This window comes from Eubalaena glacialis, chromosome 3 (assembly GCF_028564815.1).
Source record: "Eubalaena glacialis isolate mEubGla1 chromosome 3, mEubGla1.1.hap2.+ XY, whole genome shotgun sequence".
In the NCBI taxonomy this organism is placed as follows: domain Eukaryota; kingdom Metazoa; phylum Chordata; class Mammalia; order Artiodactyla; family Balaenidae; genus Eubalaena; species Eubalaena glacialis.
Window position 1 is genome coordinate 116,205,891 of NC_083718.1, and position 18,028 is coordinate 116,223,918.

At 39.7% G+C, this 18,028-nt stretch overlaps 1 protein-coding gene across 4 annotated transcripts in view; it reads right to left on the bottom strand.

The window, feature by feature from the left end:
- LRRC8B (leucine rich repeat containing 8 VRAC subunit B) overlaps nucleotides 1-18,028 on the bottom strand; it is a 91,192-nt gene that overhangs the window by 33,825 nt on the left and 39,339 nt on the right. For 3 of the 4 annotated variants that reach the window (XM_061186342.1, XM_061186345.1, XM_061186343.1), the window contains exon 2: nucleotides 10,775-10,830. The exons of the other annotated variant lie outside the window; for it this stretch is intronic. The gene's annotated coding sequence lies outside the window, so the exon portion shown is untranslated. The remainder of the gene's footprint in view (nucleotides 1-10,774; nucleotides 10,831-18,028) is intronic. 4 annotated transcript variants of the gene reach the window in all.

An 18,028-nucleotide genomic window follows, 5' to 3' on the forward strand; every position in this document is an offset into this window, starting at 1 on the left:
TCTCCATATGCTAATTTCGCTCATTCAATCCTCATACACAGTTGGTCTTATTTGCATTCATCAGATGGCCTGTCAAACCATATAATTTCTGTACTTTATCATACATCTAACCAAATGAGACTCAGTGCTCTTAAAATTTAGCCTACTGATTCATTAAATATAGTTACAAGTTAATAACTTTTTAAGACACAGCTCAGAAATATGACTGAAATTCTCTGAAATTATGACATTATTAAATGTAGCTACCCTTTATATTAAAACCTATTGGTTTTTGTTCCTTACCTTATAGGTTAATAAAAGACATTTTTAGCATCTACTTCAATCATTTGCAATAGCTTAAATTACATATATACTGATTAGTTTGAAATGTGAGAACATTCTAAAACACACAAAATTTTTAGTTGGGTGTGAAAATTGCATTTTTTAGTGCCTATGTATCCTCTGAAAACTTGTTGAGAAGGTTTATATATTTGCCTGGAAGATACAATCCTTTTCTGGTTTATTAAGTACTCAAAATCCAGCTCAGAGTACTGACCCCAAATTGTATTTACGGTATTTTTAGCAATACTCTTGTAACCTTGTCATTTTCAAAGATCAAAGAGTTAGCATGTCTGAAATTTACTTTGGATTTACCAATCCATGTGTAAAGCCTTCTTTATAATTACTACTGAAGATCAAATTATTTTGCAGGCCAGAAAGCACAGTTAGTGTGTGACAATTCAGCTGTGTATTAATTCATACTTAGCACCACTGGAATATGAGTTTCTTATTCACAATTCATTATTAAAAGACTGACAACATATGATACACAACTGCATTCATGTGTAGTTAAGCACAATAAAGACATTTGATCTGTGAAATATTTTACATATTCTTCCACTGCATTGCATCTGTAATGTGCCAGGAAAGAATTTATTGCATAACTCCAGAATGCTACCCAGCCATCATGATACTTCCTGCACAATACAGTTTCCTTTAGATATTGCAGATATATTTTCTACTTTAAACACAAAAAGAAAGAAGAGTCACAAACCTCCAACTACAGTAATATTTTAAAATAATCAGAATGAGAAACTACTATAACTAACCTGTTAGTGAACCACAACTGACTACAAGTTCGCCACATTTATTCTTTCTTATTTTTATTTTATTTATTTTATTATTATTATTATTATTTTTTATTTGGCTGCATTGGGTCTTTGTTGCTGCGTGTGGGCTTTCCTCTGGTTGCGGCGAGCAGGGCCTACTCTTCATTGCAGTGCGTGGGCTCCTCATTGCGGGGGCTTCTCCTGTTGTGGACCATGGGCTCTAGGCATGCAGGCTTCAGTAGCTGTGGCACGTGGGCTCAATAGTTGTGGCTCACGGCCTCTAGAGCACTGGCTCAGTAGTTGTGGCGCATGGGCTTAGTTGCTCCACGGCATGTGGGATCTTCCTGGACCAGGGCTTGAACCCGTGTCCCCTGCATTGGCAGGTGGATTCTTAACCACTGCACCACCAGGGAAGCCCTGCCATATTTATTCTAACTGAGAATTATTTGTAAAGAATTTTTCCTGTTCATCTTTTTAAGAACTATAAACTTTTCCTCTAATCATCTAATTCAGATTTCCTTTGAGGAGTTCCTTGTCAATAAGAGAATAAAAATCTGTTATTAATAAACTAATATCTGTTTTCCTACTTTCAAAATACTTTCATTTACATTAATTTGTTTCATACCTACAACAAACCATTAAGATAAATATTATTCTTCACATTTAAAAAAAATATTTATTTATTTATTTATTTATTTTTGGCTGTGTTGGGTCTTCGTTTCTGTGCGAGGGCTTTCTCTAGTTGTGGCAAGCGGGGGCCACTCTTCATTGCGGTGCGCGGGCCTCTCACTATTGCGGCCTGTCTTGTTGTGGAGCACAGGCTCCAGACACGCAGGCTCAGTAGTTGTGGCTCACGGGCCTAGTTGCTCTGCGGCATGTGGGATCTTCCCAGACCAGGGCTCCAACCCGTGTCCCCTGCATTAGCAGGCAGATTCTCAACCACTGCGCCACCAGGGAAGCCCCTTCACATTTTAGAAACATGGAAAATAAGGCAGGCCCAAAGGAGTTATCTTGTCCAAGGTGACGAAACTGGCAAGAAATAGCAACAACTAGAACCCAGGTTCTCAGGCTAAAATCTCAGGCCTTGTCCACACCAGACCACACTGTCCAGACCATTCAATCCAATTAAGCCAGTCTGAGTTCTTTCAAAAGCTAAAAAAAAGTTGAATATTTAACTCCCTCCCCTAACTGCAATGGACTGAATGTTTGTGTCCCTGAAAAATACATATTTTGAAATCCTAATCCCTCAATGTGATAGTATGAGGAGGTGGGGCCTTGGGAGGTGATTAGGTCATGAGGGTGGAGCCCTCATGAATGGGATTAGTACCCTTATAAAGGGGACCCCAGAGAGCTCTCCTGCCCCTTCCACTATGTGAGGAAACAGCAAGAATGTGGCCATGTATGAACTAGGAAGTGAGTTCTCATCAGACACTGAATGTGCTGGTGCCATGATCTTAGACTTCCCAGCCTCCAGAAACTGTGAGAAATAAATGTTTGTTGTTAAAGTCATCCAGTCTGTGGTAGTTTGCTATAGCAGCCTGAAGGGACTAAGACATCAACTTACCCCAACATCTGCATTATAACTGGGTTCCATTTTAATCTTTGAAAGATAAGGATACAAAGGATATAGCTTTCCGCAATGTCTCCGTTTACATACTATATAATCTGCTTTCTCAGCTAGACTTTTTCTACTGAACATTTTCCACTGAACAATTTAAGACTTTATATAAATATATAGCATCTGGATTTAATGATGTATGAAAAGTCTCAAGCATTCCTATATGTTAAATGATGTTAATTTTTCTAATTGAAGTGCTTAACTGCAGAGTTAGAGCATAGCTGTCCTTTGTCATTACAACATTTAATACTGTTTGTGTGTCCAGGAAATTTTTTCCAGACCATATTTTTGCAAACAATGAGGATCCAATCCAAATCAGATCTCTATTTCTAATATACAAATGCACTAAATCAGTTCAAAGAAACAAAGTTAAAAGTAAAGGATTTTATGGTCCTAATCCCATTCCTTTAGCTTTTAAACATTGTTAAAAAATCATAAAAGCTTTTCAAAGCACATGAATTCATCTGACAATCTCACCCCGAAGTCTCTAAGACTGGAACAACAACACTCAAGTTAGCCAGTCTTTACTTCCCACTAGTCCTTGTTTTACTTTGAAAGCATTTCCAAAACAACCAGTGAAAAAATAAACAAATGATGATCAGATGGTATTTAGAGTCATTGTATGATGAGAACTGGATGCTACTTCAAAGCTCTCTGTCTCTGGCCCCAGGCAGGGACACAGCCAAACAATACAGAATGGGGTTTCTCTATACTACTCTCACTGAAAACTGATTTTAAAATCGCCTTACATCCTTTCAAAATGCTTAGTCCTACTTCTCATCAAGATGTTTCTTGGGTCTGGGCTTCCCTGGTGGTGTAGTGGTTAAGAATCCACCTGCCAATGCAGAGGACACAAGTTCGAGCCCTGGTCCGGGAAGATCCCACATGCCGCAGAGCAACTAAGCCCGTGTACCACAACTACTGAGCCTGTGCTCTAGAGCCCACAAGCCACAACTACTGAGCCCGCCTGCCACAACTACTGAAGCCTGTGTGTCTAGAGCCCGTGCTCTGCAACAAGAGAAGCCACTGCAATGAGAAGCCCGCGCACCACAACAAAGAGTAGCCCCTGCTCACCACAACTAGAGAAAGCCGGCATGCAGCAACGAAGACCTAATGCGGCCAAAAATAAAAAAATAAAAATAAATAAATTTATTTTAAAAAAAGATGTTTCTTGGGTCTAACATACATCTAACTGCAATTTTATTTTGTCTTTCTTTTTTTGTTTGTTTAATATCTTTACTGGAGTATAATTGCTTTACAATGGTGTCTTAGTTTCTGCTTTATAACAAAGTGAATCAGCTATACATATACATATATCTCCATATCTCCTCCCTCTTGCGGCTCCCTCCCACCCTCCCCATCCCACCCCTCTAGGTGGTCACAAAGCACCAAGCTCTTTGAGTTCTCTCTCTGAGAAATGATGCATTAGTATCCAGGATTAATTTGCTCCTTTGCTTTATACTATTATAAATAACCCCCTGAACCACTCACTCTTCAGAAAACTGATGACAATTACTTAGCATTTCTCAAGCACTTAAATGATCACTAGCCAGACACTAGTTTTGAGATCTAGAAGGGAACTAGGATTCATCTAGTAAAGTGTTTCTCTAACATCAACGTTCATAAATCACTGGAGAGCTTATGAAATCACAATGTGATAGGTCTCACCCTTGGAGTTTCTGATTCATTAGGTCTGCATTAGGCCTCAAGAATGTGTATTTCTAACAAATTCCTAGTTAATGTTGATGTTGCTGGTGCAGAGACCACTTTTTGAGAATCACAAATCTAAGACAGTGGTTCTCAACTTCGGCTTCACATTAGAATCCCCTGGGGCACTTTTATAAGAAACTTAAACCCAGGGCCACTCTTAAAGAACACTTTAGTTGGTCTAGGTGAGGTCAGCAATTTTTTTTTTTTCAAATCTCCCAGGAGGAGAAAGCTCACAAGATAGATTGGCAATGAAATATCTGGGGAAAGTGCCTACCTTTTAAGTCTTGCTGAAGTTTCAGATGTCTAGAGTGCTCCCCCTCCCCACAAACTACAAAGTAACAGCTACAATCAACTACAGGAACCTTCAGAGACTCAGGTGTACCGTAGGAGAACACTGAGTCACTGAGCTAGAGAGATTTGCAGGATGGATTTGAGGAGAAGGATTAGAAACAAGGGGGTGGCTGAAAGGCTATTTCAATCACGTGGGCCAGAAATAATATGGAAAACTTTTGTAATATATTTGAAAAGAAAGCAGTGAATGAAATAGTCACTGTAAATGAAAATTCAATGCCACTTAGCAACATCAAATGTCCTAAGAGAGGTCCATGGAGAAACAGGGTCAAAAGGATTCCGATTCTGATCCTATGGTATTATAGGATCTTCCACAGTTTATAGCACATGGTGTACAGTAAGTATTTGTAAAATAAATAACTGAACGTACAAAAATGCAGAAGGCAGAAGAATATTACGTTCACACGTTAGGCAGGGTGTATCTAAGATGATTAAGCCTTTCCACAGAGAGGCTAGAACTTGGAAGCATATAGATGGGAAGGATTTTGGCTAACTATTCTGCATATTCCAAACCTCAACAGCTTAAAAATAGTTTTATTTCTTGTGATTCTGTGGGTGGTTCTTTTATTTCCTGGTGTTGGCTGGCACAAAGATGGCTGGAAGGTCCAAAATGTCCTCATTCATCAGGTTGGTAGTTGGTGCTGACTGCTGGCTGGTACTTTGTGTGAGACTTCTTGTGACTGTTTGAGTGTCCTCACATAGCTTGGTGGTTGGGTTCTAAAATAGTGCATTCCAAGCAAAGAGGCAAAACCTGCAGTTCTTTTATGGGATAGCTCTCAAAGCTACACGGTGTCATGTCCACTATATTCTATTGGTCAAAGGAGTCAGGTACCAGCCCAGATTCAAGGAGGCAAATGCCTCCTCTCAGTGGGAAAAGAGGCAAAGAATGTGCAGCCGTGTTTAATCCACTGCAGTCTACTCTCTGCCCACAAATGATTTACATTCCTCTCACATGAAAGCCTCACCCTCTGCCAAGCCCCCCAAACATTTCATTCTGCTATGGCATCAAGTTCAGGCTTGAAGTCTAGGATCTTGTCATCTAAATCATGTCCAGGATGCTATGGGACAACACCCTTAAGATTCTTAGGAGCCCTTCTATCTAGCTGAGAAGAAGCACTGCCTTAAATCTTTTTGAAGTCTTAATACAGGGTCCTATACCTGTGCCCTGGCTTTTATTTGTACCTTAAGACCAAGTTTTACTGCACTAGTGCTGCTCTGGATCTGATCTTTCAACCTGAGGCTGTTTCTTACTTTGAAAGAAACAGTTTTATTCACGACCCCAGAAAATTCTGGATTGGAAATATGTCCTCTAAAGTCTACTTAAAATCTGAACCGTTTCTTCTATAATTATTCTCTCTCTTATAATACTTTGGTCATAAGTGGTTTTAAAAAGTCAATTGGTACTTCCAATATTCTGCTGGGAAATCTAAGCTAGATCCACAAATCGGTTAGGTTCATTTTCTATCTTCCATGTTACTGTAAGTGTCAATCTTGTTAATTTTTTTGTCAATACATAACAAGGGTACCGTTTTATATCCTCCAATAGCAATTTCCTCACTGCTCTTTGAGCCACCATTAAGAATCTTCTGGGACTTCCCTGGTGGCGCAGTGGTCAAGAATCTGCATGCCAATGCAGGGGACACGGGTTTGAACCCTGGTCCGGGAAGATCTCACATGCCATGGAGCAACTAAGCCCGTGAGCCACAACTACTGAGCCCACACGCCTAGAGCCGGTGCTCCACAGCAGGAGAAGCCACCGCAATGAGAAGCCCACACACAGCAATGCAACTAGAGAAAGCCCGCGCACAGCAACAAAGACCCAGTGCAGCCAAAAATAAATAAATAAATAAATTTATTTTTAAAAAAAGAATCTTCTTTTTAAAAAACTTTTATTTATTTTTGGCTGCGTTGGGTCTTCGTTGCTGTGCGCGGGCTTTCTCTAGTTGCGGTGAGCAGGGCCTACTCTTCGTTGCAGTGCACAGGCGTCTCTTTGCAGTGGCTTCTCTTGTTTTGGAGCACGGGCTCTAGGCACGCGGGCTTCAGTAGTTGTGGCACGCAGGCTCAGTAGTTGTGGTGCACGGGCTTAGTTGCTCCACGGCATGTGGGATCTTCCCGGACCAGGGCTCGAACCCGTGTTCCCTGCATTGGCAGGTGGATTCTTAACCATTGCGTCACCAGGGAAGTCCAATAATCTTCTTACTTCCCCTTCAGGTTCACTGCTACCTGGTCTCAAAGCCAATACCAGATGTTTTCTTGTGGCAACATCTCACTTCTAGGTACCAATTTTTGTTTTGGTTCTTTATTGCTATGTAACAAGCCATCCCGAAACGTAGCAGCTGAAATAACCATTCATCATTTCTGATGAATCTGTGGGATGATGAGGCAGTTCTGTTTCATGTGGTGTTGGCTGGAAGGTCCAAAATGCCTCAGTCACAGGGCTAGCATTTTGGCTGGCTGCTGGCCTGGAGCTCAGCTTCAGCTAATGACCAGGGGCTTTGTCACTCCTCCACACATGGCTGTTTAGGCTGCCTCAGAGCAAGGTGGCTAAGTTCTAAGTAGGAACATCACAAGCACACAAAAGCAGAAGCTACAAATCTCCTTAAGGTCTAGCCTTAGAAATTACTCCACACCATTTCTTCCTTTTGATGGGGCAAAAAGGAAATAGATCCAGCCCAGATTCAAAAGGAAGGGAAATAGACTCCATCTCTTGATGGGGAAAATCACAAAGTATTTGCAGCCATCTTTAATCCACTATAGGAAGTCAAGAGCATTTAAGTAGTAGATAGTGCCACAGAAATGAATTAATTCTTTGAAAGAATTTAGTGAGTGAAGAATAGAATCTCTCTCCCCTTTATAACATATCAGATGAGGAAGGGCTATCAGACAAGGAAGAGTAAAGGGGGATAGAATAGCAGGGTCAGTGAGGTAAAAAAGCAGCACAGTGTTTCTGGAGCACAGAAATCAAAGGGTCTGACATCATAGTCAAAACAGAGAAACCAAAGGAGAATAGTGATGTGTAACTATCATTCTGCAGCTTCTTACACAAAGCTGTAGAGTGGAAATGGATCTGTGAAACAATCAGATAATATGCTAAATATTAGAAAAATTACCCGTATCATCTAAAGTCCCAGGAGAAAGTTACTGAATACGACAATTAAGAGCACGTGAACAACTCTAGAAATCCTAACTAAATCGGAGTTGTTGAACTTTAAGGAACATTGTTTCACTATTCCTTGTTTCTGATGGTTATGAAATACATCGTGCATTTAATTTAGATGGTAATTGTGTTTTTAGAAAAAGACCTCTCAATTCTTTGATGCTTTAAGTAAGCTACCAGATTATCTAGAATACATTTCAAATGAAGAGAAGCTGCAGTCCTATTACTGTAATATTAACACTAGAGCATAAGCCACCAGTGGCTACATAATTCCTAGAATGTGTAAACAGACAGCAACTTCAAACCCTTCTCCGCCATCTTCATTGTTTATAAAACTGTTCTCCTGACCCCCTCCCATCACCCCAGAGTCAGCAAGCCATAAAGTCGAGCCAAACCCAGTCCCTGTGCGGTCCCTGGGGAATCACACATGCTCTCCTTTCAAATGACTAGCCGATAGCAGTGATCATCAGTCCGTTTGCTTCTACAGTAATTCTTCCATAGGTGACCTACCTTTCACAGCAGCAGAATCATATGGACTGTTTAACCCAAGAAGAAACCACGGAGATCAGAGTCTAACTCTTCACACATAAGGAAACTAAATTTCAAAGATGTTCAAGCAGCTTCTCTAGGGTCACAGGGTAGTAGAACATGGGTTTAAGGCCACCTTGCCTAATTTGAAAAGAACTGGGAGGTTGAGAGCATTGCTTCTGGTCACCTAGCCTAAGTAATAATAGGCCTTATTAATAAAATAAAACAGGGGTTTGGAACATGAAGTTGCAAAAATAGTCCAGAACATTTCTGTGTTATAATTTTTTAAAACTATAAATCAAAATGAGATTTTTTTCTTTTTTTTTAGCTCTGGGACACACAAACCAGTGTATTCTAGAAATACTTAAACATATGATTAAGCCACTAGTCTTAACCCTTTCTCTAAAGTTAACATTTATATACATTCAATTATGGAGGTTAGGACTACAAAGGCATACCAAGGAAATATGAGGCCTTGTTTCTGCTTTCATGGGATTTACAATCCTATTGTGGAGAGAAGACATGCATAGTTGAGAGTTAGCAGCACCATCGTATACTGTCATGTCAGTGCCAAAATGAGTGGGATGATGGCCAAAAGTAAGCACTGCATTCGGTTCTACACAAACAAAATATCCAAAGAGAATGGGTGAAACGTTACTGAGAATGGTAAAGCAGTACTTGTCAAACAAAGGTCAGGATTTAGTCTGTTCATGCAACAAATATTTAGAATGTCTACTACGTGCCAGGCAGAGTTCTAAGTGTTAGGGAAATATAGATGTGCAAGACAGACAAGATCCCTGCTCTCAGGGACCTTACTGTGTAGTAAGGAAAGAGAGAAAACCAAATACACACACATGATAAAATCAGAAATGTTATGAAGAATACATAGCTACTTTAGACTGGGGAGTGAGGAAAGGCCTCTTTAGAAGGACTACCATTAGAACAGGGGTCTAAATGGAGCCTACCAGATGATGATACTGGGGAAGATCATTCCAGGGAGAAGGAGCAAGAAGCTTAGGATGTGTGCAGATCAGAAAAGAGGACACCTGGCTGGAATGTCAGAAGCCTGGGGAAAGTAGAGTAACAGAGGGCCTGCAGTCAAGACAAAGAGTTAGGATAGTAAGTAGTATAGGAGTGGTGGAAAAGCCACTGAAGAGTCATAAGGAGAGAAGTAGCTGATCTATTACTAGCTTTTAAGAATTCACAGTCAACTCAATGAATCAGCAGGGAAATGCGGATATACTCGAGAAGTCCAAGTATCCACCTTCATCTGTAAAAAGAAAGGTGTTCAGAATACAGCAGGGGATAGATCCACTGTCCTCACCACTGCTTTACCTGGACTCTATGTTCAGAGCTGGGTGACACAGCTTTAAGTCGTATGTCATATTCACAACACTGGAGAGCCATGCAATTTAATACAGTGTACAAATTAATCATTCATCATGTCAAAGTCAAAAGCTCTGCCACAGAGCTAACTTAAGATTAAACTTCCACAACTGTAAAAGATGAATGATGTTTGCAGGAAGCAACAGGATATAGAACTTGTTTATTTCTGACTTACCTAGTCTAGGAAAGCATGGCCATGTTTTCATTACGGAAACATGGCAAACCAATTCTATACATTAAAAATGCTACCCTAGGGACTTCCCTGGTGGCGCAGTGGTTAAGAATCCGCCTGCCAATGCAGAGGACACGGGTTCGAGCCCTGGTCTGGGAAGATCCCACATGCCACGGAGCAACTAAGCCTGTGCACCACAACTACTGAGCCTGCATGCCACAACTACTGAAGCCCACGAGCCTAGAGCCCATGCTCCGCAACAAGGGACGCCACTACAATGAGAAGCGCGCACCACAGCGAAGAGTAGCCCCCGCCCGCCGCAACTAGAGAAAGCCCATGCGCAGCAACGAAGACCCAATGCAGCCAAATTAATTAATTAATTAATTAATTTTTAAAAATGCTACCTTAAACAAAAATCAGAAAAATATAGACATGGAGTCATGGAATCTAAGTCTCTCATAGACATTTATTATATTCCTTAGATCTTTAATGTTAAAAAAATGACAAATATCAAACACATACACATATCCTTTCCTACCTACAAAACCAACAAAGGATAGGAAGATGACATTTTACCAAAATGTATACAGATTTAATTTTCTGTTTAACTGGTTGAAAAACATCAAAAGGACTTTACTCAAAACATCTGTAAGAATAGTAATCTCTTTTTACACACTAAGTATTCAGTACTTATTTGCCCCAAGCTACCAGTGTAATAGTAATTATCTTTACCATGTGTTCACAATTCAGAATATTAATCTTACCCTATGAATGCCTGGTCAACCGGAAACTCTGCAATTAGTTTCTATTTGAAAAATTCCTAAAGAGAAATCATAAACATATTGTTACATTTTATGCATCAAAGGACTGCAAGACAATGTATCCACTTACGTGGTTCTAAAGTTTCAAACATCTATAATAACTTTATGAAACATATAAAAGATAACTTTTTAAAAAAGCCACTGCTGTTAAAGAGATCACTTTCTGACCTCTTACAAAAGGTGTCAAATAAAACCCAGGGAGAGAAACAAAATCACCGTCACAAGCTACACATTTAATCCCATCAGCATGGCAATTTACAAGGCATAAAATATGAACTTTAAATTTTTAATGAAGAATGAGGTAAGCATTATGAGGCACCACTCATTTTATAAATAAAAGATAGAAAAACTCATTGAAAATATCTATGCTTCTTACAGAAAATAGGAAAACATGGGGAAAAAACAACTTAATGTTTAGGATCGTTTTCCCCTTCCAGTTTTGTTTTTGTTTTTGCGGGCCTGCTAGTTTTACACAACTATGCCATTACAAAATTCAGTGTTATGATATTGAGATCTCTTTTTGCCTCATCATTTCTCAGAGGCTTTCTCGATGTTGTTGTAGTTTCTCAAAACATCATTTTTGAAGCATAATAGTTCATACATGGCTATGTCATAGGTTACAAAATCATTTCCCTACTGAATCTTGTTTTCCCTTTTTATTACTAATAATGCTGTAAACATCTCTAACTCTGTTCATATGATTTCCTTTGCATAGACCTCCAAAAGTAAGAGTAATAGATCAAACAGCATGAACATTTTAAGGCTTCTGATATATAACATCCAATTACTTCCCAAGAAGATTATACTAATTTTCTTTCCTGTAAACAATATGAGTAGTACCCTCACCAGATGTGGGAATCATCATTAAAAAGAAAAGTCTTCGCTAATTCCACACATGAAAAGGATCTTGTTGCTTTATTGTGCATTACTCTGAATTGGGTTGAATGCTTCCCAACATGTTTTAACGATGAGTTTCATTCCTCTTTTCTGTTTCACATTTACCTAAACCAGAGTAATATTTTGCTGACAAGATTTAAATGCAGAACTTAATGAAAGCTCTCTCATAATGACAACTTGTCATCTCAGAGTGCAGCCATTGTTGTCAAGTAATAAAACAAAATGTAGCTCAGTTTCTTTATCCAGCCTAAAATCAAATCACTCAAACTAATTTTAGAAACAACAGCAAACATTATCACCTTTCTTCCTCCCCAGCAGTGAACCAAAGTATAAGTTGCAAGAATGAAATGTGAAAGTACTAAATGGCGACGCTTCTAAGAATAGAAATAAACAGTCCATATTAGGCAAGATCAAAACAGGACTTGGACTGTCACAGTAATTGTGACAGACCCAGCTGCCGAGGAAGCATCAGTGGGCTCCCCAGCTAGCTATGCTGGATGGGGGTTATAAAACCGGCTTTACCTACCCTCTGAAAAACATTTACTCTCCCCAGAGGCAAGACAAAAGATGTGTATTTTCACTGAAAAAATCAATTCCAAGATAACCTAAAAAAATGTATCCTGGAAGATTTGGAGATGACAAGCCTAACACTGAGAGCTCCCTTTCTCAAATAAGAGCTCCTTTCAGAAGGTTCCCAGTGAGGGACACAGAAGGGAAGGTTCCCAAGTGACTGTGGATTAAGGAACAATAGGGGGTAATCAGCTTTCTGATAGAAAAACAAAACGCCCCAAGGCTTTTACTTTGAAAACTGAGAAGTCTGGGTGCTCTTATTTCCTTCTGGTCAGTGGAGACAGCAGAGATTGACAAAACAAACTGTAGTAAAAGCAAAGGCCTACTATAAAATTTTAGAATCTGAGAAAGGCTTTCCATTTGGGAGAATTTGTCTTTCAGTGATAGATTCCTTTTACGATTTAGCAAGAAGTCAAGAATCTTTGCAGGTCAGTATGGCAAGAATCCCTGCAATGTCACACTTATTCAACCTGCCTTGTGCAATTCCATAAGATTAAGGCTTTAGGTTGCGTAAAATTAAAGTATCCTATTTTCATCAATTTGAACGGTTCAAACTCTGAATACCAGATCTACTGAAGAGAGGGACATTTCACTTCACCATCGGTCCCACCCTAGGATCACTCCATGAATCACCGCCATGAGCCACACTGACCTCCACAGGCTGCGTTCACTGCTCTTCCCTCTGCTTTCCTGGAATACTTTATCAATAGTTCTCTCACACTGTTTTATGACATGTAAGAAGCTACTGCCTCAAGTTCCTTGAGGACTGGGGCAGAATCTCATTTACCTATATTCTCAGGATCTATTCCAGCATCTCCTTCCGAGGCTAGGTTAAGCGCCTCGATATTACGGCAGCTTCCCTGTACCAATTCATCAATGGGGTGTTGAAACATCTTTGGAAAGCTAGCTAAATTAAACTAAAATAGTATCTAGCAGACTCTTCTCAGGGATTGTTCAGAATGTGGTTGGAAGGAAAGACAAAGAGTCTGCTACTTCTGGTCAGTTGAGATCCTGGCAACTGGCAGAAGAGGGAACTAGAGGGGCTCTGGCTACCCTCTTCCCTCTCATACAGCTCCTGGCTTCTCTTAAAAATGCTGTGAACAAATACTTAAAGAATAGCAGTCTGAAGTGACATCAAATCATTAGCCTGCCCAGAGTAACAAGTTAATAGCCCACCTAGGGTGCTCCCATGTCTCAGTCCTGCCCCTGCGCTCATCATGAATATTGAGTAAGCAATTATTGAGTGAACCAATAATACCAGATAAGGTTTCCCCACCCAGTTAGGAACCAAGGGTATGGAGGAGCAGGCCTGGCTCTCTGAAAGATCTGTGCACACATCTGGGGTACAGACACGGTGGGCCTGGAAGGGTGATAATCAAAGCAGTGGGGACAGAGCCGCAGGCATTTCCATCTGCTCCTGACAGGTACAGAGATTCAGAGGCAGAGGCTAAGCCTTCACCCTTCAGAAAGGAAGGAGAAAATTTCGTATTTGCCAGCTTACTCACCAAACATGGCATCTCACAAATCTGAATGCAGAAGTGCTGTCAAATTCAGCCTGACTGGCTACATTATAATGACAGTGAGTCAATTTGAATCAGTGATGGATCAATGGATAAATGCCACAGCAGTCTTAAATGACCTTAATATCACATCAAATTATGATTTCAAAATTCTTCTTTTGTACAAATTAACAGTATAATGCAACAGGAATAATGCTGGGACCAGCGGAAGCGTCAAGATACCACCCAACAAGGATACCGTGTGCCATGCTGTTCTGTGCCCATTTCTTGTCCAGTCCACCTTCCCCCAACACCACAGGCTCTGGGAAGGTGAGGACTTTCCTTGTCACCCAGGGCCTGCCACATATTAGATGCTCCCTAAGTATCGTAGTTCCACAACCCTGTGTGCTATTATCAAGCTAACAATATTTCAGGTACAGGGATGGTTTCAGTCTCATAAAAGCAGTAACTTCTCATAGTGATCACTATAAGGAACGCTGTATCTGCTCGACCATATCGTTAACCCAACGACAAAGATCAAATTGCCATGCATTGCAAATCAGACTAGTGTTTACATCAAGCTAATTTCTAACCACAAAACACAAAAGTTTAATGTTCACCAAGTACTGAATGACCGTTAAACACAAAAGATGTTTAAAATAAACACTGCTACTCACTCAACCCCCTCCCCACCACCCCCAACAAGTACCTGTTCCATACCTGGTGCTTCTTTGGCATCGAGCGAATGGTGAGTGTTCTACCGTTTCTATTAAACTGCATCACAAATAGCTGGTCAGATGCCTCCCTGCCTCTCACTATGAGCTCTTAGAAGAGTTCAGTGTGCAAGACAGGAGCTAACACACAAGAGATTCTCAGTAATTGTCTGTTGAATGGAGAAAGGTGGTGGGAGGTGGAAAGGGGAAAGCTACCATCTACTGGGCACTTAGTGAGGTACGTATTATGACCTCAACTCTAACGGTGGGAAAGGTGAGGATGGGAGGAACTGAGAAGCTTGCTCAGGCTCAAGCTCACAAAGGAGAAGAATTCACACCAGCTCTGACTAAGAGCCATCTGCTACACCACCTCTCCAATAAGCTATGTTAAAAGGAGTTTTACATAGAATGTGACATCGCTTAAAAAAACACCGACAATCTATCTTTTAGAGAAACTGAAAGACACAATCTAAAAATCAGATCTATATAGTTTTCCTGTTCATTACTCAGTATTCCATCTAGTGAAACAGAATCAACAACTGCTCCCTCCATCCTGCTTGCCTCTATTAAGTAATTAAGATCAACATGAACAGGAGTGCATCCTACTGGCACAACCTCTTACGGAGAAACATTCACCCACCCCTGTAACGACAAGAGGAATAACCCAAGTTTAATCTGTATTTAAATGATCTTTTACATGGGTTTTCTTCCTGACCTTCCTATTAAAATGTGGTTAAACTAAATTTATGCCATATCACCTAAATACGACCTTCTTTCTGAATGACTGAATAAAGAAGTATCGTGTGTCTTCAATCTGTTAGTTACTTTGTTAGGCTTAGTTCTCACCTGACACTCTTAGGAGGAAGGGAGTATAGCAGAATGGTTAAGATCAAGTTCTGACTTTGTCATTTACCACCTGCTTGATCTTAGATAAACTAAGTATCAATTTTCTCATATGTAAAAGAGAGATAATAATGGAGTTGTTTTAAGAATTAAATGAGATAACTATAAATCTAATGTTTAGCATAGCAGGAGGTACAAAGTAAATGCTAAAAATGATAATTTATTAACTGAGTGGTAGGTTTATTTAAAGTGAATTCTTTAAAGGTTGGCTTTAAATTATCCCGTAAAGAGAAACCAGACTGGATATTAGGGGGTTTGGTTTTCCACCCAAGCTAGAGATTTCCATGCCACGTTTTGCAATGTGTCACATGACTCCAGTTACTAGAAAGTGTTGTGCAATATAAATATAAATGTAATTTACCTCAATTATTTAATATATGACACATAGGGAAGACCAAGTATCGTGAAGCCAAAACAATACAAGGTGATGCAACATTTTTAAAAAGTTAACCTGTGCAAGTACCCTCTACTTTTTGATGCAGTGCCTGTCTTCCCAATCAAGATTCATGCTGCAGACAAGTCAGATATAGCCAGTATCACCCAAGGCCATGTTTTAAAGTCTATAATCACAGACGCACAACAATGTGAACGTGCTTCATGCCACAGAACTGTACACTTTAAAATGGTTAAAATCGTAAATTTTTTTTTTTTTTTTTTTTTTTTTTTTTTTTTTAAACATCTTTATTGAAGTATAATTGCTTTACAATGGTGTGTTAGCTTCTGCTTTATAACAAAGTGAATCAGTTATACATATACATATGTTCCCATATCTCTTCCCTCTTGCATCTCCCTCCCTCCCACCCTCCCTATCCCACCCCTCTAGGTGGTCACAAAGCACCGAGCTGATCTCCCTGTGCTATGCGGCTGCTTCCCACTAGCTATCTATTTTACATTTGGTAGTGTATATATGTCCATGACACTCTCTCACCCTGTCACATCTCACCCCTCCCCCTCCCCATATCCTCAAGTCCATTCTCTAGTAGGTCTGTGTCTTTATTCCCATCTTGCCACTAGGTTCTTCATGACCTTTTTTTTTTTCCCTTAGATTCCATATATATGTGTTAGCATACTGTATTTCTTTTTCTCTTTCTGACTTACTTCACTCTGTATGACAGACTCTAACTCCATCCACCTCATTACAAACACCTCCATTTCATTTCTTTTTATGGCTGAGTAATATTCCATTGTATATATGTGCCACATCTTCTTTATCCATTCATCCGATGATGGACACCTAGGTTGCTTCCATGTCCTGGCTATTGTAAACAGAGCTGCAATGAATATTTTGGTACATGACTCTTTCTGAATTATGGTTTTCTCAGGGTATATGCCCAGTAGTGGGATTGCTGGGTCATATGGTAGTTCTATTTTTAGTTTTTTAAGGAACCTCCATACTGTTCTCCATAGTGGCTGTATCAATTTACATTCCCACCAACAGTGCAAGAGTGTTCCCTTTTCTCCACACCCTCTCCAGCATTTATTGTTTCTAGATTTTTTGATGATGGCCATTCTGACCGGTGTGAGATGATACCTCATTGTAGTTTTGATTTGCATTTCTCTAATGATTAATGATGTTGAGCATTCTTTCATGTGTCTGTTGGCAATCTGTATATCTTCTTTGGAGAAATGTCTATTTAGGTCTTCTGCCCATTTTTGGATTGGGTTGTTTGTTTTTTTGTTATTGAGCTGCATGAGCTGCTTGTAAATCTTGGAGATTAATCCTTTGTCTGTTGCTTCATTTGCAAATATTTTCTCCCATTCTGAGGGTTGTCTTTTGGTCTTGTTTATGGTTTCCTTTGCTGTGCAAAAGCTTTTAAGTTTCATTAGGTCCCATTTGTTTATTTGTGTTTTTATTTCCATTTCTCTAGGACCTGGGTCAAAAAGGATCTTGCTGTGACTTATGTCATAGAGTGTTCTGCCTATGTTTTCCTCTAAGAGTTTGATAGTGTCTGGCCTTACACTTAGGTCTTTAATCCATTTTGAGTTTATTTTTGTGTATGGTGTTAGGGAGTGTTCTAATTTCATACTTTTACATGTACCTGTCCAATTTTCCCAGCACCACTTATTGAAGAGGCTGTCTTTTCTCCACTGTATATGCTTGCCTCCTTTATCAAAGATAAGGTGACCATATGTGCGTGGGCTTATCTCTGGGCTTTCTATCCTGTTCCATTGATCTATATTTCTGTTTTTGTGCCAGTACCAAACTGTCTTGATTACTGTAGCTTTGTAATATAGTCTGAAGTCAGGGAGCCTGATTCCTCCAGCTCCATTTTTCGTTCTCAAGATTGCTTTGGCTATTCGGGGTCTTTTGTGTTTCCATACAAATTGTGAAATTTTTTGTTCTAGTTCTGTGAAAAATGCCAGTGGTAGTTTGATAGGGATTGCATTGAATCTGTAGATTGCTTTGGGTAGCAGAGTCATTTTCACAATGTTTATTCTTCCAATCCAAGAACATGGTATATCTCTCCATCTGTTTGTATCATCTTTAATTTCTTTCATCAGTGTCCTATAATTTTCTGCATACAGGTCTTTTGTCTCCTTAGGTAGGTTTATTCCTAGGTATTTTATTCTTTTTGTTGCAATGGTAAACGGGAGTGTTTTCTTAATTTCACTTT